Here is a 21,643-nt window from a genome sequence, read left to right as displayed (position 1 = left end):
GAGCGTAGTGATAATAGTAAGAAACCCATGTGTGTTGTATCTAAATAAGATAGACTGGAACGGATACAGGTAGCCGGGGAGGCGGGTGGGCGTGTATAGATCTGCAGCTCTACATGCCAAGAACAGATGCATACTGGTAAGTAGCATATTCCGTTCGAGGCATATGAGCTGCAGATTATACACTTTTGCATAGATTATATAGCAGTACCCAGCCCTAGCGGCGACCACCGGTATCCGTTGCAGTGGTTTGAAATAGTGTCTTTAGTACAGCCTGGCCCACACTAGCTTGTTGTTTAGAGTGCACGTCTACACAGTAATGTTTTGTGAAGGTGTGCGGTGTTGACCATGTGGCTGCTTTGCAGATGTAATCTAAGGGTATGTTCCCTAGAAACGCCATAGAAGCCCCTATCTTTCTTGTAGAGTGGGCTTTAGGTGGAACAGATAATGTTCTTTTTGCTTTGTGATAGCAAATTTGTATGCACTTCACAATCCACCTAGCTATCCCTGATTTAGAGATGGGGTTGCATTTATGCGGTGGAGAGAAGGAGACAAACAATTGTTTAGTCTTTCTGAAAGGTTGCGTTCTTTGTATGTAGTACAGTAAAGCCCTTTTAACATCAAGTGTATGAAGAGCCCTTTCCGCAACAGATTGAGGTTGCGAGAAAAAAAACGGTAATTCCACCGATTGATTAAGATGGAAGGGGGAAATTACCTTGGGCAGAAATTTTGGATTTGTGCGAAGTATCACCTTGCTGTGATGTATCTGTAAAAAGGGTTCTTGTATAGTGAACGCTTGTATCTCACTAACCCTTCTAAGGGAAGTGATAGCTACAAGGAAAGCTGTTTTCCAAGTGAGGAACTGTAGCTCACATTTATGCATTGGTTCGAAAGGCGGACCCATTAGCCTTGTAAGAACTACGTTTAGATTCCATACAGGGGAAGGTGGTGCCCTGGGTGGAATTACTCGTTTAAGGCCTTCCATAAAGGCTTTAATAGCAGGCACTCTGAACAGTGATAAATGCTGTCTGTTTTGTAGGTAAGCAGCAATTGCTGCTAGGTGTAGACGTATGGATGAATATGCCAGGTTACACCTTTGAAGATGGAGCAGATAGCATATGATGTGCTGTATGGATGCATCTAAAGGGTTGATTGTATTGTTACGGCAGTAAACAACAAATCTTTTCCACTTTGCGGCATAGCATGCTCGAGTGGTAGGACGTCTGGCTTCCTTGATAATGTTCATGCAATCAGGGGGAAGGTTAAGGTATCCAAATTCTAAGATTTCAGGAGCCAGATCGCAAGGTGCAGCTGAGCTGGGTCCGGGTGCCTGATTTCTCCATGGTTCTGGGTTAGGAGGCATGGGGACAGGTGCAGTTTTTGATGTGGTACCACCGATAGCTGTAGTAGTGTGGTGTACCACGGCTGCCTGGCCCATGTTGGAGCTACTAGGATCAGTGTGAGGGAATGCTGTTGTAGCTGTCGCACCACTAATGGAATTAGTGGGAGAGGTGGAAAAGCGTACGCAAATTTGTCTGACCAGTTCATCCATATCGCATTGCCTTTGGACAATGGGTGTGGATATCTGGCGGCGAAGCTTGGGCATTTTTTGTTTTCGTGGGTGGCGAAGAGGTCCATCTGCGGATGCCCCCACATTTGAAAGAACGGGTGAAGAACCTGCGGGTTAAGTTCCCACTCGTGGATCTGCTGCGTCTGTCTGCTGAGCAGATCTGCCATGGTGTTTTGGACTCCTGGGACATGTTGGGCTAGGAGAAAAATTGTGTGGAAATGCCCATCTCCATATGCTCTGTGCTAATTGAGAGAGCTGTGGAGAGTGTGTGCCGCCTTGTTTTTGAATGTAATACATGGCCGTCATGTTGTCTGTGCGAATGAGGACTGCCATGCCTAAAATCTGTCTCTGAAAGGATTTTAGGGCTAGAGAGATTGCTAGTAACTCCAGATGGTTGATATGGAGTAACTTTTGTTGCGGCGTCCATGTGCCCTGCACTGTGAGGTGTAATAGATGAGCTCCCCAGCCGGAGAGTGATGCATCTGTTATTAGTATTATTTGTGGAACCGGGTCCAGGAACGGTCGACCTTTGGAAAGGTTTGTGGGGTTCCACCACTGCAGAGAGCGATGGGTACGACAGTCTACCAACACCAGATCTGTCAGTTGCCCCTGGGCCTGGTTCCATTGGCGCGCTAAGCACTCTTGGAGTGGACACATCTGGAGTCTTGCGTGGGGCACTATGAAAATGCAAGAGGCCATCATCCCTATCAGTTGCATAAACACTCTTGCTGGAAGGGAGTGTTGAAGTATGAATCTTTGAAGCAAAGCCTGAATGCTTGCAATCCTGGCCGGATTGGGGTAGGCTATGGCTTTTGAGGTGTCTATGGTGGCACCGTGGTATTGCTTTATGTGGGATGGTGTTAGCTGGGACTTTTGGTGGTTCACCGTGAAGCCTAGTTGGTTTAGTAGTTGGATTGTAGTGGCAGTGTGGTGTACACATTGGTTGTAGGACATGGCTTTTATCAGCCAGTCGTCCAAATATGGGAAGACGTGAATGTGCTGTCTTCTGAGGTGTGCCGCCACTACCGCTAGGCACTTGGTGAATACCCTTGGTGCTGTTGTGACTTCGAATGGGAGCACCTTGAACTGGTAGTGTTGCCCGTCCACTACAAATCTGAGGAACTTTCTGTGAGCACGGTGTACCGGAATGTGGAAGTATGCGTCTTTCAAGTCCAGTGTGGTGAGGAAGTCGTTCTGGGAGAGGAGCGGAAGCACCTGCTGAAGCGTTACCATGTGAAAATGGTCTGAATGTATGCATGTGTTTAGGGGCCGGAGATCTAGAATAGATCGTAGAGTCTCGTCCCTTTTTGGTATTAGAAAATATAGGGAGCAGACCCCTAAATTTTGCCGATTGGCGGTAACTTGTTCTATTGCCTGTTTTTGTAGGAGGGAGATTACCTCCTGTTTTAGTAATGTGGAATGTTCTTGTGACATTGGGCGTTGCCGGGGGGGGGGGCTGTGGGAGGGGGGGGGGGTTAGATATTAATTCCAGGCAGAATCCTGAATGAATAATTTGGGTCACCCATTTGTCTGAGGTGATAGTCTCCCAGACCTGAAGGAAATTTTGTATTCTGCCCCCGACCGGAGTGGGATGGTCTGGAGGGAGCGGGGGAAGTCATTGGGTAGGCGGTGTGGCAGAGCGGACGGTATTTGTTTTGCCTCTGCCTTTGTTATTGCCCCTATAGCCGCCTCTTTGATAACCCCTTGTGAAGGTGGACTGAGTGGGGGATTTGTAGGAAGTGGACGCGCTATCTGAGGAGTAGCCTCTAGACGTGCTCCGAAAGGAAGAGCGGCGATAGGAGCGCCTAGGAGGGTGTGACTGCAGGGCTCCCATGGATTGCCATATCAGTGTCCTCCTTCATTTTTTCGAGGGCCTCATCTACCTTTGGGCCGAATAGGTGTTCTTGGTCAAAGGGATTATTTAGGATGGAGGCCTGTATCTCTGGTTTGAAACCTGATATTCTCAGCCAAGCATGGCGACGGAGGAGGACGCTAGTATTAATGGCCCTGGAGGCTGTGTCTGCTGCATCGAAGGCACAGTGTATGGAGGTGTTAGTTATTGTCGTACCCTCTTGCATTAATTCATTGGCCCTATTTTTGTATCTTTCCGGGAGGTGGTGCATTATGGTTTCTAATTCATCATAATGTGCCCTATCGTATCTGGCCAATAGCGCTTGGGCGTTGGCGATACGCCATATATTGGCTGCCTGTGACGCAGGGCGCTTTCCTGACGCGTCCAGTAGCTTTGACTCTTTATCAGGTGGTGGTGCTTCGCCCGACGCCTGGGAATTTGACCTCTTTCGTGCAGTGAAAACCACTAGGGAATCTAGTGGCGCTGGCCCTTTGATATAGGCAGGATCTGTGGGGGCAGCTTTGTACTTTCTCTATGCGTGGGTTAATGACCCTGGCCCTGACTGGGTCCTTAAAAACCTCTGGCGCATGTTTTACCACCCCCTTGAGCATAGGTAGTATGGAGGTAGACCTATGTGCGGTATCAAATGTGTCGAGGAGGAAATCCTCCTCCACTGGGTCAGTGTGTAACTCTACCCCGTGATAATGTGCCGCCCTCTGAAGTAGGTGGTGGAAGCCAAATGAATCTTCCGGTGGAGATGGCCTGGAAGGGTAAAGGTCATCTTGTGGGACGTCTGGAATATCTGGGTTATTGTAGTTGTCCCAAGGGAATTGTGGATCCTGTAGGGGTGGGGTCTTGGGGCACTTCCCCTGGATCGTGATATGGGTCCCCCTGATCATCATCGTCTGGAGACAGGGTCGGAGAGCGATGAGGTGGGGGTGGAGAAGGCGGAGGGGGCGGAGGAGGTGGGGAAGGTATTCTGAAAGGGGAGGTAGCAGAGTCCTTCCTCTTTGGAGGTGGAGGCGGAGCCGGTTTGTCCAAATGTCTCTTTTTGGAAGAGAGTGCCAAATTGTCCAGTTTTTGGATCCTTGGTAAGAGTTTTTTGTAAGGGATCCGGTGTAAACAGTTCCTGTGACAATGTTTATTCCGACGGCGCCGAAGTCTTCGGGGGCGATGACTTTTTAGGCTTGTCCGTGCCGGTTTGCTTAGCACTGGGCTTGGGAACCTCCGATTTCTTGGTCGGTGCCGAGGTGGCCTTCGGCGTGGAAGTGTAAGTTACTTACCTGTAATCCTAGTTCTCTTCCAGGGGTATCCTCATCAAAGTCATAAGCACTGAATATTCCCGCCCATGTGCGGGGACCCCGGAAATAATAAAATCATATATGTAAAAAACATACATATATACAGCTCTGTATATGTATAAACATATATTATTTTTTCCACGCAAATGCAGCCCCTAAAAAAGAAGGCTAGGCAATGTATAAATACACATCCAATAACACATGTAGGTATAATAAAACACCTAAATCTCTTTTTTTTTTTTTAATGAGGTAAACACTCATGAGAAAGCAAAAAAGAGAAAACTGTGGGAAACACAGATCTACAACATATTGCTAGCCTGCAGGCTGCATTGCAATACAATACCATAGAGACTGAAAAGCCCTGTATAGGTAAAAACTGGCACCGTGCCTTTAAGGCAGCCCTGGCTTCCATATCCCATCATGCCTCAGGGGTGACAGTTAGGTCAGTTGTTCTTTGCGGGACCATAGTCCTAAACACAAAGATATCCTTTCCATAATGAATAATACCCTTCTTCTCATTTGCCTGGGGAGGTGGGTGGGTTGCTTATGACTGATGAGGATACCCCTGGAAGAGAACTAGGATTACATGTAAGTAACTTACCCTTCTCTTCCAGGGGATCCTCATCAATAGTCATAAGCACTGAATAGAGTAGCAAGCTCACCTTCCACCTGCAGGCAAATGAAAAAAAGATTGTACCACACATGGAATAAGAAGATCATGAAACTGATTATGTATGGAACAGATTCCTCAAGGAGGCTTGTCCTACTTGAGTGTCTGCTCTGGTGTCCGAATCCAGACAATAGTGTCTGGTAAAGGTGTGGACAGATCTCCATGTAGCTGCCTTGCAGCTCTCGGAGAGTGGGACATGGAGAAAAGCAGCGGTAGCCGCTTTTCCTCTTGTAGAGTGTGCTCTAGGGCGCGCCCCCAATGGTTTCTGAGTCAGTTGGTAGGCCAATGTAATACTTGAAACAATCCACCTAGCAATGGAAGGTTTGGAAGCAGCAAAGCCCATACGGACAACCCCGTAGTTCACAAACAGTTGATCAGATTTCCTAACATTCTTAGTCCTATCTAGATAGAATTTTAGGACCCTTTTGACATCTAAAGAATGCAACGCCCTCTCTGCCGGAGAGGAGGGGTTGGGAAAAAAGGTTGGCAAGGAGATGGCTTTATTTACATGAAAGTCCGATACCACCTTAGGCAGGAATGAAGGATGAGTCCTCATCACTACCCTATTGAGATGAAACGTAGTGTAGGGTTCTTTAGAACAGAGGGCCTGTATCTCACTGACCCTCCGTGCTGTAGTGATGGCTATTAAAAAGGCTGTCTTCCATGTGAGGTGCTGTAGGCTAGCCTTATGAATAGGCTCAAAGGGAGAACCCATGACCCTTGAAAGAACCAAGTTTAGCTCCCAAGAGGGAGGTCTAACAGGGGGATAGACTTTGAGACCTTGCAAGAAATCCTTCACCACCTGTAACTTAAAAAATGACTGCTGCGATGGAGAACGCCTGTATGCTGTTATGGCTGCTAGGTGAACCTTTATGGATGAAAATTTCAACCCTGCCCTTGCTAAATGAAGAAGATAGGGCAAAATTACATCCTCCTGGCATTTTGTTGGATCATAATGATGCTGAGCACACCAAATGTAAAATCTTTTCCACTTACAAAAGTAGGAATGTCTTGTCAAAGGCCTCCTGGCTTCCTTAAGTATGGACATACACTCTTGAGGGAGGTTCAGATGTCCATACTGGAGGACTTCAGGAGCCATGCTGTTGAGCTCAGCTAGGGAAGGCTGGGATGGTAAATCTTCACCTGCATCTTGGATAACAAGTCCGGTCTGCACAGCAGCCGTTTGTGGGGGCGGATCGACATGTGCAGGAGATCCGTGTACCACCACTGCCTCGGCCAGTCCGGTGCTAGGAGGATCATCTTGGCAGATGAATTCTGCAGCTTGGTCACCACCTTGGGGATTAGTGGGAGAGGCGGAAAAGCGTACACAAATGTCATTGACCAATTTATCAAAAGGGCATTCCCTAGGGATCCTGGTCGATGGAATCTTGAGGCGAAGCCTCGGCATTTTGTGTTGTGCTCGTCCGCGAAGAGGTCCACTTGCGGACGCCCCCATTCCCCGAAGATGTCTTCTAACACCTCGTCGTTTATTACCCAATCCTCTGGTTCTTGAAAATGACTGAGCAAATCCACTTGCACGTTGAGTTCTCCTGGTAGGTGCACCGCTTTCAATGAGATGTTCCTTGCTAGGATCCAGTGCCACAGGGACTGAGCTTCCAGCGAGAGCGTCCTGGATCGAGTACCCCCCTGCTTGTTCAGGTAGTACATGGTGGTGGTATTGTCCGTCTGTACTAGAATGGTACTCGTCGTGATCGCAGGCAGGAACGCTTTGAGGGCTAGGTGGACTGCCCTGAGCTCCAGCATGTTGATGTGGTACAACTGCTCGCTGCTGGACCACCGTCCCTGAGTTTGCAGAGACCCAAAATGCGCACCCCAGCCTTGAAGGGATGCGTCGGTGATTAAGGTCTGAGTTGGGGGTTCTTGATGGAAGGGGATCCCCACTTGTAGATTCAGTGGCTTCAGCCACCACTTGACTGACTGCCTGGCCGCTGAGGAAAGGCAAACTTTTTCTTCCCACAGGGAATTCCTTTGATCCCATTTGTCCTCGAGATCTTGCTGTAGAGGACGCATCCTTAGCCTGGCATTGGGCACTAGGAAAATGCAGGATGCCATGGCCCCTAGCAGAGATGAGATTTGTCTTGCCGACGACAGATTGTTGGATAGAATCTGCCTGCCTTTGAGGATAGTGGATGACTGTCTTTCCTCCGAAGGAAACACTTTTCCTACTACGGAGTCTATAGTTGCACCCAGGTAGTGGATCCTCTGTGTTGGTGAAAAATTTGACTTGACATTCACTCTGAGACCCAACTTGCGACATAAGTTCAGGCAGAGCGACAGCTGCGATCGAACACTCTGATGCGATGGACCCTTTATTAGCCAGTCGTCTAGGTAGGGGTAGACTAAGACTCCTGCCCGCCTCAGAGCAGCCGCTACTACTGCCACGCATTTTGTGAATACTCGAGGAGCTGACTTCAGGCCAAATGGAAGAACCTTGAACTGATAGTGAGAGTTCCCCACCGCAAACCTGAGAAATTTCCGATGATTCCGTTGGATGGGAATATGGAAATATGCGTCCTGAAGGTCCAGCGAACACATCCAATCGCCCAACCGGAGATGAGGATATATTTGGTGGAGCGCCAGCATGCGAAATTTTTCCTTTCTTATGTGTTTGTTCAGTATCCGTAGATCCAAAATGGGTCTGAACTCTACCTTCGCACTCCTTTTTTGAATCAGAAAGTATCTGGAGTAAACTCCCTTTCCTCTTTGGTTTTTGGGTACTTTTTCTATTGCAGATTTGAGCAGAAGAGACACCACCTCTTCCCTGAGCTGTGTTAGATGCTGGGCTGAATGAACAGGAGGAATCGATGGAGGGTGGCTTCGGAAACGAAGCGAGTACCCATGCCGCAGTATATTGAGAACCCACTTGTCCTTTGTGATGGATTGCCACTCTGGAAGATGATGCACAACACTTCCTCCCACCGGAGCGGTGGACAGCATCGGAGGAAGCGGTTCCTCATTGCTTCCCTGGGGCCTTGTTTCCAGCGTTTGACTGCCTGTTGTTACCGCGTCCCCTGGATGGTCTGCGGGACTGGTACTGCTGCTTCTTTTGACCTTGCTGGTCCTGGTTCTTCTGCCACTGAGGGGTTTGAACCCTCTGTTGGTAGTTACGCCTGTCATTTCCCCTGCGGCGTCGAAACTCTTTCCTCTTTTCAAGCCCCACGGCTTTCATGGTCTCCAGTTCTGCTTTCATACGGGCCATTTCTTTGTCCGCATGAGACCCAAAAAGTGAATTGCCCGAGAAAGGCAGATTTAGAATTCTCGCCTGCGCTTCCGGCTTCAAGGCCGTCAATCTGGGCCAAGATGATCTTCTGGCTGTGATTCCATGGGCATATGAATGTGCTGCTAGTGTTGCCCCATCTGCCGCTGCACTTATGACCTGGTTAGAAACCAGACTCCCCTCGTGCAAAATTTCTTCAAAGTCCCGTCTATCCTCTGATGGAACTTTTTCAACGAACCTCTGGAGAGAGTCCCACAAAGATCTATCATAGCGCCCCAGAAGCGTTGAGGCGCTGGCCACCTTTAGGCTAGAAGATGCCGAACCGCAAACTCTCCTCCCCCAAGAGTCTTGCGTCTTACTGTCTTTATCCAGGGGCACCGTTGAAGACCCCGCTACTGCATGCGTCTTTCTAGCAGCAGCGGTGATGACAGAGTCCGGTGGAGGATCTGATCTTAGGAACAGAGGATCTTCCGGGGCAGGACGGTACTTCTTCAGAATCCGCGCCGGTGCAGATTTGGTGGTCGCAGGCGTGAGAAAAATATCCATTACTGGTTGCAGCAAACCAGGGACTAACGGCAACAGTGGACGTGACACTGCTCTTTCATGAAGAGTTTCAAAGATTATGGAGGAGGTGATCTCCTGAACCGGCATAGGGATATTTAATTTTGTAGCTCCTCTACACAACACTTCCTGAAAAGTAGAGATATCATCCACCGGAGATACCCTGGAGGGTGGTGTCTCCGAGTGTGTCGGTGAATAATCCCTTCTGGATGATCTAGATGACAGGGAGGAAGAAGGGGTCCTACGGCGCCTTCTCTCCGATCTGGTCGGCTCTCTCCTGTGGGAGGAGGATCTGGATCGCCTCCTTGGTGTTCGAGAGCGACGTCGAGAATCTCTTCCCCGAGAACGTGATCTGACCGGTCTCGCTGGGAAGTCCATATCTCTTAACCTTGTTAGTGAGGCCTTGACTGCGTGAGACATAGCAGAGTCCTGAGGCGTCTCTCTTGCGGGACTTTGAGGTACCGCATGTCCCTCTTCCAGCGGACTAATTTCTCTTGCAGGCACTGGAGATTGATTCACAATTTCCGGTGACTCGGACCTTGAACTCGAGCCCTCTGAATCCTGAAGGCGAGATAGATATAAGACGTGGTGAATCATGTTCCGAAGTTGTATATACCAGTCTATGTGGAGATTTGCGCCTTGAAACTGGCCGGATCGTAAGGCGAACATGCGACACCTCCTGAGTACCCTCTGCAGAGGAGCGCCTCGACGGCGATAGGCCTATCACCGGAGACCTGGGACTTGACTCCGAGGATCAAAGGAGATTTTTCTTGCCTAGACGTCGAGAATCTTGTCGTCGACGGAGGACTTGGTCTGAACAGAGGTCTAGACCCCGACGGGGAATCTCGCCTCGATGTTATGGACTTCTCCAAAGCCTTGGAGACCTGCAAGGACGGAGGCACCTGCCTCGACGTCGACTCCGACGGAGGAACCTGCCTCGACGTCGACTTAGGCTCCTGCCTCGACGTCTGTCTTGATGGAGGCGCCTGCCTCGACGTCGAATGCTCCGACGACGAATGCCTCGACGTCGCCATTCTCTTCGCCGACGAACGATCTTTCCTCGACGGCGAACTTGGTCTTGACGGTGATCTTGGTCTCGACGTCGACGTAGACTGAGTCGAACGCCTACGAACCTCTTGCGACGTCGACTGATCTCTCACATTCCTCGACGTCGAATGATGTCCTTGTTTCGACGTCGATCGATCTTCCCTTGACGTCGAAAGATGCCTCTTAGACGTCGACCTGTGACGCCGATCCTTCGACGCCGATCTCTTTGACGTCGAAGTCGTCGACGACGAACGCATCCGCTTCGCCGCTGTATCTAAAGTCGACGACGATTTTCTTTTTGCAGCATGACTACCCCTGGACTCCTCACCTCTCAGCGACGATCCCGCCTCTGGAGTCTTCGACGCCGAGCCCGACGGGGAGAAAACAGGGACCAGCTGCCTCGACGTCGACCGTTCTGACAAGCCGTAGAGTCTAATCCTCTCTCTCTCCTTTAAAGTCCTTTTAGAAAGGTCTTTACAATGATGACATGTTGCTGGAGAGTGAGAATCCGGCAGGCAGACAGTACACACGTCATATGTGTCTGAAGAAGCCTTCTTTTTCCCACAAGATGGACATGGGATAAATAAAGAAGGCATTTTTCTGACAAAAATAGCAGAAAATCAGTCAGAAAAATACAGGATACTGACTTCTTCCCAGATATTAATAAGAGGAAGTCCAAAAAATCACTATACTGCAAATAATTCTTGACTAAAAAGCCAAAAAGAAGAGAGCTGAATTCCAGGGTCCTGACTGAAGGAGCCGGAAAGAACAACTGGCCTAACTGTCACCCCTGAGGCATGATGGGATATGGAAGCCAGGGCTGCCTTAAAGGCACGGTGCCAGTTTTTACCTATACAGGGCTTTTCAGTCTCTATGGTATTGTATTGCAATGCAGCCTGCAGGCTAGCAATGTGTTGTAGATCTGAATTTCCCACAGTTTTCTCTTTTTTGCTTTCTCATGAGTGTTTACCTCATTAAAAAAAAAAAAAAAAGATTTAGGTGTTTTATTATACCTATATGTGTTATTGGATGTGTATTTATACATTGCCTAGCCTTTTTTAGGGGCTGCATTTGCGTGGAAAAAATAATATATGTTTATACATATACAGAGCTGTATATATGTATGTTTTTTACATATATGATTTTATTATTTCCGGGGTCCCCGCACATGGGCGGGAATATTCAGTGCTTATGACTTTGATGAGGATCCCCTGGAAGAGAAGTGTCAGTGCCGAGGGCCTTATGGGGTTTGGTTTGGTCGGTACCGAAGATGGCGTCGGTACGGAAGCGCTGGGTTTCGACACCGAGGACTTCAGTGCGGAGCTCGGTGTCGAGGTAGAGGCCGGTTTCTGTTTCAGTGCCGAAGTGTGTTTCTCGGCACCGCTGGAAGGCTGGCTCAAGCCCGAGCCGCCGGAAGGCTTATTTGGCTTCTTCACCGGGCCCGAAGGTGGGGTGTGTTTAGCAGTGTCTCTGGTCTTGCCTAGGCCCGGAGGCGAAGGCGTGACCGAAGCCCTGTTTAGGTGTCTGCACGGGTGTGTGGGGGTGGGTACATTACTCACGACCCTCTGCGCCGGAGTGATGTCCTCCACATCGGAGTCGTCGGCTTCGGAAGCACTGACGAGGTCCTCTTCAGTGCGCTTCGACGTAGTCTCCCAAGATGTCGACTGGAGCGGAGGTCGAGGAGTGTGCCATGTTTCGTCTGGCTCTTTGGTCCCAAATAGTCTCAAGCCTCATGTTCAGGGGAGAGGCAGAGGTTGCACACCTTATGAAGATTGGTGTGGGGGAATTTGGACCCACATGAAGGGCACTTCTTGAATGGAGTTCTTTCCATCAGCCGGGACCGTAGCTTGGGTAGGGCCGAAGGCCGCCGTCGACGACTGGAACCGAAGATTTGTCGATGAGAAGGTGATTGAGGAGATCGCGATCTGAACAATACCGTGATGTGAGTGAGGATCGTCGAACTGGAAATGTTCGGAACCGGAGCGCGAAGATTACATCCGAGCCCGATGGCGGGAAAAAAACAATCTGAGGATGGAGCCGAAGCCCATGCGCAATACGATCCAAAGGAGGAGTTACCGACCTCGTGACTTCCAAAGAGGAAAAACAAACTGCAAACATCCGGGCCCAACACCAGATGGCGATCTATGCAAAAGTGTGTAATCTGCAGCTCATATGCCTCGAACATATGTTCCCTATCAAAGGGGATGTTTACCACAGCTTGTTGAACCGGAGGTTTAAACCCTGAGATTCGGAGTAGAGCATGGCACCAAAGTAAAATGTTTGTGCTGATGACTCTTGCAGCTGTGTCAGCAAAATCTAGTGCACACCATATGGAGAGGTTTGGGTCTTTCTGGAGTTGAATGACTTGTACACAGCGCAGACTGCTTCATTGTACTCCGGGGACAAGCACAAGTTTCACACAGTGTTGGTCTGTATGAGGATACTTCACAAGGCAACTCGAGCCAAACCGAAAGAGCATCCGTTCCATTACAAGTGGAGCATTGTTGAAAAACTGGCATGGACATTGAAGGTAGACCCCAAAGGGGCTTTGGAAGAACAGTCATAAACAGGTGCGATTATGCATTAAAACGCAGATGGAAGAAACCCGAATGGTAACTATTCCAAAGAAAGGGGTAGGAAAAAAAGATCGATGGTTGAACTGTAGAGTCGAAAATGAAGTGAAAACAAATTACAGAACTGAACAGCAGTGAGGAAACAATATAACAATAGAGTCGATGCGCATGCACATTATTACCAAGAGGAATCACTCGGCCTCATGACTTGAAACATCTCTTAGAAGAACAACAACTTTCACAACTCCTGACCCAACACTAGATGGCAGCAGCATGCAGAGGATGTGTATTTATAGCCACATGCCACTGAACAAGGAATATACCCTAATTACAGTCAGTACTCTGAATTGACCAAATGAGGTCAAAGGAAAAGGCCTTAGAGAGGTTAGAGCAAAGCTCTGCTTGGGGGATCCCTCACATGACATGCATTAGAAATCTGAGCTATGGTGGTCTCTAGAGTAGGAATGCTAGCACTTTAAGCTCATTGCCTGCAGTTTGAATTGCTTCAAATGAGGTAGATTTGCCACTAATCAAACTGTTTAAGTCTATGGCCTGATGAGTGAATGATTCAAGCACGTGAATGTATGAAAGGTCTAATGTTGGAGAATTATGCTCTTTGTACTCTCTTGGAATGAGGAAGATGTTGCATGATATATTTCATCCCATTGTTGGTGCCATATCCTGAGAAGAGAGCATTAGAGTTTGCTAACCACTGTGTTGTTGCTCCCTATCTTTGTGCCTACTGTCTAGTTGCTTGCTATACTTGCGTGGTAGTGGTCCAGTAGTGATCCTATTACTTGCCCTTTTCCTTGCCGATACAATGAGATAGTTACATTCTGTGTGCACTTTTATATAAGGTTCGTGGAATTCTTTTTACATTTCTTCTCCATTCTGGCTGCAAATAACTTGCATGAAGTCCTTTGAGACCATTTCTCTGTTGTAAGACTAGGTAGCAACAGGAGATACTGATTCTCACTCTGCAAAGAGTGTATGGAATTTAAGAGGAAGCAGGATTTATCATCTTCTGTTTGCTCTTCATACGTACCCTCATCTCTTAATTACAACAGGATACATGGTCTGTTTCAGAGTTTCACAAACTGTAGGTTGCATGCCGATTTTTGGTGGATTGTGAAAAGCAATAAAAATGCCTTGAAAGTCTTTGCTTTGTCACATTTGGTGTGCTTCAATGTGGTCAAAGGTGATGTGTGCTTCAATCTGGTCAAATGTGATGCTATGTCTTCTGACTAATTGCTGCTTTTTTTACCTGGGGTTTGGCGTTTACAAACTCCTCACTTTGCAGTCAGAGAAAAAGTAAAATAAATGGTGACAATCTTGTTGGGGTACAGTCAGTGTGAAAGGAAAGGTTAGAAGATGTCTTTTTTTGTAATAAAATGTAAATACCTTTTAAATGAACTGTACACATTCAACAGTTCAGAATTGCAAAATTATGTGCTTCATTTTTGCTTTCCTAAGTGTGATGGAAACAAAGATTTTAATATGATCAAAACAAATCAAGACAATTCACTTGGTGATGCACAAACGATACTGAATTTCGTCACATGGATTGGGTGCAATACAGTTTTAGCAGTAAGAATATGCCTGTGGAAATGTAGCTGTCAATGTAATGGAGAAGGTGCTGTCTGTGAAAGACAGCACTACAACACAATGGTTTAGTTTCAATAAATCTCATGGCCACTAAAGCCAGGTAGGTTGCTAACATTTGGTCGGTCAACAAACTGGGCAGTTCTAAGAAGTACTGGTCAGTTTGATTTCTCTACTTCTTGCAGTAATTCTGTTTCTATTTGTTCTCATATTGCACTGTTTGATTACAGTCCCTCTTTTTGGTGCATGTCTTGTGTGTCCTCCTGGAGGTGTAGTTAAGGATTTAATTCCTTACCTTTGGGGGCCTCACATTAAGTGGACTCTATTTCTTCTTAATCTATATATGAGCCTCTGGCTTTTTTTTCTCCCATTCTATTTCGGATTTTGTAGGAGGCCAAATTCCTTCTTTTGAAGGTGGTACAGTCTGAGTTTATCTTTGAACATCAAATGCACTCTCTTTGACGTCAACCCTTGTTATGTGTCTTCGGGTATGCAGTTTCTGATAGTGTCCATAGTTGTCCTCCAATCGATGCAGAGCCAAATGGTTTAGGCTTTCACCACAACGCTATCTTTAGCTTTTGATCTGTATGTCAAATTTAATGGCCTTCTGATCATCTGTATTTGACAAAGAAGGTTTAGCCTTTGCTTTAGAGTATTTAGAAGTTTTCATTCTAGAGGAATTGTTTGCTTAGGGTATCTCAGTGTCTTCTATAACAGTGAATTGGTTATTTCGATACCTATTGGAATCATGTTCTAGACATCCGGATTCTGAACATGTTCGCCTATAACTACTCAAAACCCTCTTGGTCGCCTGATTCTTGCTCTTCCGATAAACCGTATTATACCAAGCTCTGCTCTTTTGCAAGAGTCATGATGTAATGTGCACACTTCAGTTTCTCTTGGATCTTTTATCCTCAAGTGAAAATGATTACAGGTTTGCAGATGTTGGACTAGTGGTCATTTGAAAGAGAAGTTGCATATACTGCTTCCATACCCATGTGCAAACGTTCAATGACACTTTGGACAGAATATAAAGGGAAAATTCTCAAAGTCCCTTACTGAAAAGGTACCAAGAAGAGTGAAACGGAACCTCTGCAAGTTATATTCTTAACCTTTCCTTTGGTAGAAATTTACCCAGAAAAAATGGTTTCCTTCAAATGGTTTCCAATCTGATTTATTTCTCAAATTTGTTTTTTCCATCTGACTCGCTTCTATTTCCTAGCTTCCTAATCAAGCTGTAGAAAAAAGAATCTAAAAATGGAAGCAGCGCATAGGGGCATTGTTGGGTAATGCTCAGTGTAGAAGGCAATACCAAGACAGGAAAAAAATTGTCAGGTTTTCCCAGACCCAACCACTAGATGGCAGAATGCAAACCATGTGAACCTGGAAGGTGTTCATGCTGAACGAAAGCTGCTTCAAAAATGTGAAATTAATGAGCATAGCTCTAAAACGTAAACACAGTCTTACATTTCTCCTAAGAATGAGAGAACATTTATTACAACTAATAGTTTGGCTTTGTTCTACATAGCACTCGTAAAGGCTTGCCTCTTCAACTTCACAATCCCTCAACGTCAAAGCACAAAGAGAGGGTAATTCGGAAGCGTGAGGGGATACTACAGACTCACTGATTTGCTCTGAAATAATAATTCTCACATGGGCTGCTTAACTGGCCTTTAGTCACACATGCCCAACAGAACTGGCCGGACACTTAGCAGTTCAGAAGCAGAGTATTGTATTGGATTCTGTAAGGTATTTGGGTGCAGACTACTAAACTGTTACTCAATCCATGTAGAAGACTCTAGTACTGACTTGGTTGGTTGGCAGCCATCAATACCTCTATGAAAGGAAGACTGGTACTCAATAGAGAAACTGCTTTCAAAAGATGTAACACATTCAGTTTTATTTCCAAATTAAATGACAAAATCCGATCCCCCCCCCCCCCTTTTTTTGATTTACAAAATACATCTTTTTATATTAGGCACCGTCTACATAAATAATGAAAACTTCTTTAACATTTATAGATATGTATATTATGTACAAGCAAGTCTTATGAAAATCAACAAAAAGATGTTGCTTTGCAGTTCCCCTGCAGAAAATTCATAAAGTTCCTTGGTATCAGATGGGCATGAGTTTTAGCATACCCTGAAGAAAAAAAATGAGTACCAGTGTTATCAGATCAATCTGAAAGGGTGCAGTCGAAAGAGGCAGGTCCTTTATGTTTATAGCTGCTTACGATCCATCTTAATAGGCATCCATATTTGCCGATCCACTGGGATTTACGTTTTTTTCCACTTTAGTTCTTAATGACCTCTCAAATTTAGCCACGACGAACAGCTGAACACACCTGGTCTCAAGCCCGCCCATGACAACGATCCGCTTTACTGGATTCCATGAAGGTCTTCAGTTCTCTGCATTGCCTTCCTTCGGCAGTGCCTACTGCCACCCCTTCAGAGTAACATTACTTTGAGAACTATCCGCATCCGATGTCTGCAGTGTCTTTTCAGAGCCACCAACAAAACATCACTGTAGTCCATTCAAATACGCAGGTGCAAGACCTTAACATTTTCATTATTAGGTGAAAAACACCATATTCAGTACGATTCCCATCCAAATGGATGACTTTAAAGTCTTTACTAAAATAGTAAAAAGAAACGAGACCTGAGAAAAAAAAGAAAGAAGATGTAATATAAAATATGAGGCCGTTATTGCTTTCACATGTATTCAACTGCTGTTACTTCAGAAATATTATCCCAAAAATCAGGATACATTCACACAAATGGACACCAGGATAGGATGTTCAGACAACTGTTACCAGTCAGCCATAGTATTGTGCATGCTCCAATTACAAAATACTAGTAACTTTTATGCATCCACCTGCATACCCATAAGTAAAGCCATGTGTTACACCACGCTTTCCTAGACAACCTTCATTTGATTTTCAAAATGGTTTGATGGTTGAACACAGACTTTGGATTAGTTTCCACAATGATCAAAATAGAACTGTTTCTTTGTTTCAGCCACTTTCAAAAACATTTAATTTTAGAAGTTATTGCTTGGGCCTCAAGCAGGGAGATTACATTTACAAGAGATGCAAAAGTGCATCTAAGGCAAATGACCTGCTCTCCCAGACAACATGGCATTAAATTAAGACTCCTAGTTGCAACTGAAAGATCAAAAGATAAGCCTCGTTCAACCCCGATTTGAGGTAGTGCATTCCAAATATAGTCAATATCTGGGATTCACAAAAGTCACAGAAAAATAACACTGGTGTCCATGCATATTTACTGTGCGATACTGCTAGTCAGTAAAATTGAGGCTGCAATAAGTATGCGCTATCTTTTGTACCAGTCCTCATTTCAATTGCACATATTTCTATCTAGGTTCTAGTACTGATCAGAGCTGAGATTTTGATGTGAGATTAACATATTAAGTATTATAGTGTGAACTAGCCAATTTTTACAAATGCACTTATAAGCCAACAGAATTTTTCCGACTTTGCTCTTATAAAAAAGAAAGCAGGATCAGTTTGAGAAATGTTATCAAGTAATTAGAAATTCTTCCATTCCTTTCCCGAAAGCAATTATCATGGGGCAGTCCTAAGCTCTGATGTGCTGCTACAGAAGATTGGTTTATTCTTTATCATTTCTAGAACCAAATTAAAAAAAAAAACTTTATTGATCAACAAAACAAACAGCATAGTTATCAGAAGCATACAATCGGATACAAAATGTATGTTATTTTACATGATTTGATACCACCGTGAATCATTATTCCCGCATCTTCTCCCTCCGCATTTAGTAGGTTGTGCACTAGAACACCACCACCCTTCCAGAGTGGGAGTGTTTTTCTAACATAATTGGTGTTCAGCGGTGGGATAGAGCTGTGCCTACGTATACTCAACAATAACTGTGGGTAGTCCATAGGCCTACACCGGGAGTTTTCTCAAAGCGGCCTTCCTAATTGTGGGTTTTTGTTTTTTCCAAATTTACTCTGGTGGTGGGAGGAGGTATTATTAAAGGTACCCCCCTGCATTGTTACTGCAAATAACTGTCCTCTGACCTGAGTGGGCAAGATGGAGTTTGTACTAGAAAATTTAGAAACGTACACTGTGGCCCAACTCAGGGAGTTTTGCCAGCGGGAGGGGGTGTATTGTCCCCCAGGAGCAAAGAAGGGTGCACTCCAAACCAGCTTAAGGGCTTGGGGGGAGGCACGCCGAGAAAGCAAGGCTGAGGAGGAGGACAGGGATAGAGAGCCCGACAGTGAGGGAGCTGGTTTGTACCAACCGGAGGTGGGGAACCTGTCAGCGGGGCCCAGGACACTTTCCAGGAAGGGCAGCAGTGCCTCTAGCGGTGGCTTGTCTGAAGTGGAGTTAACAGACCGGAGGGAGAAAAGGCAGCTCACATGGGACTTAGCAAGGCTGGAGAAGGAGAAGGAGGAACAGAGGATGGCTCATGAGATAAGGCTGAAAGAAATAGATCTTCAGATCCTGAGAATCGGGGCACACCCTGTACCTAACGGTGGCAGCGAAGAACGAGAGTACACCAGGGAACCCAAACCCTACCTGCCAAAGGACATAGTAGCTAGCTATGGGGTGGGTGATGATATCGCCAAGTGGCTAGCGGCCTATGAGGTCTCGTTAAGGGCCCATGGGGTTCCAGAGAAGTACTGGGGGGGGGGGGGGGGGAATTGTACAAGTACATGCCTCCAGCTGGTAGGGATGCATTATTGGCCCTCGAGGAGGATGAGCAGACCCACTACCCCACCATGAAGCTGGCGCTCATAAGAAAGTTTGGACTAACACCCGAGAAGTACAGACAGAAGTTCAGGGGTAGTCACAAACTGGGCACACAGAATTGGGTGGACTTCCTGGACTATGCAAAGAAGGCACTAGAGGGTTGGATTCAGGGCAGTGAAGTGAGGAACTACGAGGGGTTGTTTGACCTAGTACTGAAGGAACACCTGCTTGAGAAATGTTTCCCTGAACTGCGGCAACACCTGGTGGATAGCAAGCTGACCAGTCCCCGGAAGCTTGCTGAGGAGGCGGACATTTGGGCTAGTACCCGGGTGTCCACAAGGGGGACTGGAGGGGATACTCAAAAGGCCGGACAGGGCGCCCCCCAGAAGAAAGAGGGAGTGGAAAAGAAAAAGGAGTTCTCCAAAGGCCCCCAAAATAACTTCCAAGGAAAGGGAACAGGATTCACCCCTAGGGCTAACCCACCCAGAATCCCTAATCCTGGCCAGAGTCAGCAGCCAAGGGTTGTCCATTGCTACGAGTGCGGTGGCGTTGGACACTACAAGGGAGATCCGAAGTGCCTGAAACGACCACCCCCTCCCATTGGAGGAAAGACCCCCGGAGTAGCTAGTGTAGTGCTCGGGGAGGAGATGCCCTTAACTAAGGGAAGGGAGTGGGCGGGTGTCACTTTAGTGTCCCTGGGAGAACGGGAGATGGTGCCTAAGATCCAGGTGCCCGCAAATACCGTAAAGTATGGGCAGTGGGTCACCATCAACGGCCAAAGAGGGGAGGCTCTGAGAGACACAGGAGCCAGTATGACTATGGTGCGTAGCCAACTGGTGTCTCCAGAGCAGGTAATTCCCGATGTACTCCACCCAGCCGCGATGGCTGACGGCAGAACAGGCCACTATCCAGTGGCCGAGGTTCCCTTTGAATGGGGGGGGGTTGCAGGTTCACTTCGAGTTGCCGTAAGCCCTGCCGTGCCAGTCGATTGTCTACTGGGGAATGACATGGAGCACAACGCTTGGAAGGAGGTGGAATACCGGACTCACACGGAGATGCTGGGTACACCTGACTGGGCCTGTGTGAGCACAAGGTCCGCGACTACCCGAAGAGGGAGTTCATTTCGGCTGGAGCCTGGAACAAAGGCCCAGCCAGCTGCCAGTCAAGGGAAGAACCGAGGACAGGAGGAGCCTGCCTCGGCGTCCCCACCCCGTAGGACGGATAGGCCACCGGAGGTGGTGGACCAGGAGTCTGCGGTGGGGGACGTTACCAAACTGGAGGACCTACCCATCCCGGCCGAGTGGCACGTGGAGGGAGGCCCGTCCAGGGAGGAATTCTGCCAGGGCCAGAGGGAGTGCCCTACCCTTGAGGGGCTGAGGCGACAGGCCGAAGCCCAGGCAGCAGGGAACGTTGAAGGGAACTACAGTGTTTACTGGGAGGATGGCCTCCTCTACAGTGAACCCAAGGCACCCCTACATGGATCGTCACGAGCCTTGGTAGTTCCTCAACGTTATCGAGCCTTCCTTCTGGAGTTGGCTCACGAGATACCATTGGCAGGACACCTGGGGCAAGACAAGACCTTCGCCCGTCTTGTCCCACACTTTTATTGGCCTCAGATGAAAGTGTCGTCCGATACCTACTGCCGGACATGTGTGTCTTGCCAAGCCAGTGGGAAAACAGGGGTGAAGCTGAAAGCTCCCCTGGAACCACTTCCTGTCGTTAGCACCCCCTTTGAAAGGGTGGGCATCGACATTGTGGGTCCGTTAGATCCACCAACTACAGCTGGTCACAGGTTTATCCTGGTCCTGGTGGATCATGCCACACGGTACCCAGAGGCAATACCTCTGAGGACCATAACAGCACCTGTTGTGGCTAGGGCCCTGATGGGAATCTTTACCCGAGTGGGTTTTCCCAAGGAAGTTGTGTCCGACAGGGGGACCAACTTCATGTCAGCGTACATGCGGGCGATGTGGAAGGAGTGTGGAGTGACCTACCGGTTCACAACTCCTTACCACCCCCAGACAAATGGTCTGGTGGAGAGGTTTAACAAAACCTTGAAAGGCATGATCAGAAGTCTGCCTGAAAGCCTGCGGAGGAAATGGGACGTCCTCCTACCCTGTTTACTTTTTTCCTACAGGGAAGTGCCACAGAAGGGAGTGGGCTTCAGCCCCTTCGAGCTTCTGTATGGGCACCCTGTACGTGGACCTCTCAACCTGGTGAGAGACGGATGGGAAAGAACTCCCAGAAAGCTTCCCCAGGATGTGGTGAGCTACATGCTGGCCTTCCGGAGCCAAATGGCTAAGTTGTGGAAGCAAGCTTCTGACAACTTGGAAGCCAGCCAAGCAGTGATGAAGGCGTGGTATGACCACAATGCTCACCCGGTGGAGTTGGAGCCTGGCCAGAAGGTGTGGGTGATCGAACCGGGAGAGCTTAGTGCCCTCCAGGATCGCTGGTCAGGACCCTTTGAGGTGTTGGAGAAGAAGGGTAAGGCTACCTA

General features: G+C 47.5%; 1 protein-coding gene across 2 annotated transcripts in view; it reads right to left on the bottom strand.

Moving 5' to 3' along the window:
* Positions 1 to 16,284: 16,284 nt before the first annotated feature.
* The window catches only part of DEDD2 (death effector domain containing 2), an 82,750-nt gene continuing 77,391 nt past the window's right edge, over positions 16,285 to 21,643 (bottom strand). For both annotated transcript variants that reach the window (XM_085615590.1, XM_085615589.1), the window contains exon 6: positions 16,285 to 17,069. The gene's annotated coding sequence lies outside the window, so the exon portion shown is untranslated. The remainder of the gene's footprint in view (positions 17,070 to 21,643) is intronic.

The sequence above is a fragment of the Triturus cristatus genome, chromosome 7 (genome assembly GCF_964204655.1).
Source record: "Triturus cristatus chromosome 7, aTriCri1.1, whole genome shotgun sequence".
Taxonomy (NCBI): Eukaryota; Metazoa; Chordata; class Amphibia; order Caudata; family Salamandridae; genus Triturus; species Triturus cristatus.
This window is presented reverse-complemented; position numbering and strand designations above follow the sequence as displayed.